Genomic DNA, 888 nt, shown 5'->3' on the forward strand with positions numbered 1-888 from the left:
CTGCGCCTGCTTGTCAGCCTGGGCCTGACGTGGTGCTTCTAACCACAGGAAATAGTGCTTTTAGCCACAGGAAGTAGTGTTGGGATGGAGGCTGTCAAGGAGACGGTGCCCACTGTCTCTGGAATGGCTCCACACTAGCCCTCAGCTACCCCTTATCTTTGCTCTCCCTCCCCCCTCCTCACACCCTCTATGCCCTCACCCTCAGCAAACGTCCCACCTCAAACAGGATGCGATCTCACTCAGCTGTTGATAAATACTGCCTTGGAAGAGAGTTCATGCCCACTGACTAAGGCTGCGTTCCGAATCGCATACTTCTACTTCTTACTACCAGTACCTACTACAGCTGCCCTTAGAAAGTATGTACTTTGCAAGCAGTAGGCATCCAATTGGGACATACTACCTTGTCATAACATTGCGCCTTGAAATTTGCCCACATCCGTCGCTGTCCATAACGCGACATTCGTCTACAGCTGTCATGACTCGCACATGTGATGCACATTACCGCTGCGCACAGGATTGTGGGTCAGAATAGCCAGAAAAGCCTGCTTGTAGTAGGACCGGATGTAGTAGGACATCCTGGTATTTTTGCCATACTGCATGTGGCATACTATGTATTGGGACATACTACATCCTGTTTTGGCATACTATATTGTAGGGTAGTATGCGATTCGGAACGCAGCCTAAGACTAAGTTTGTGAGTGTGTGAAATTTGTTCTCTGCATTTGACGGTGAGCAGCAGCGGTGCCGCGCTCGGGAATCATTTGGTGATGTAGCCCCCCAATTCCAAACCTTGATGATGAGTGCCAGGAGGCACTCCCATTTTTATAGTCTTTGGTATGACTCGGCCAGGGATCGAACCCACAACCTCCCAGTCTCTGGGCGGACACT

The sequence above is a fragment of the Borostomias antarcticus genome (genome assembly GCF_949987555.1).
Source record: "Borostomias antarcticus genome assembly, chromosome: 1".
Lineage (NCBI taxonomy): Eukaryota > Metazoa > Chordata > Actinopteri > Stomiiformes > Stomiidae > Borostomias > Borostomias antarcticus.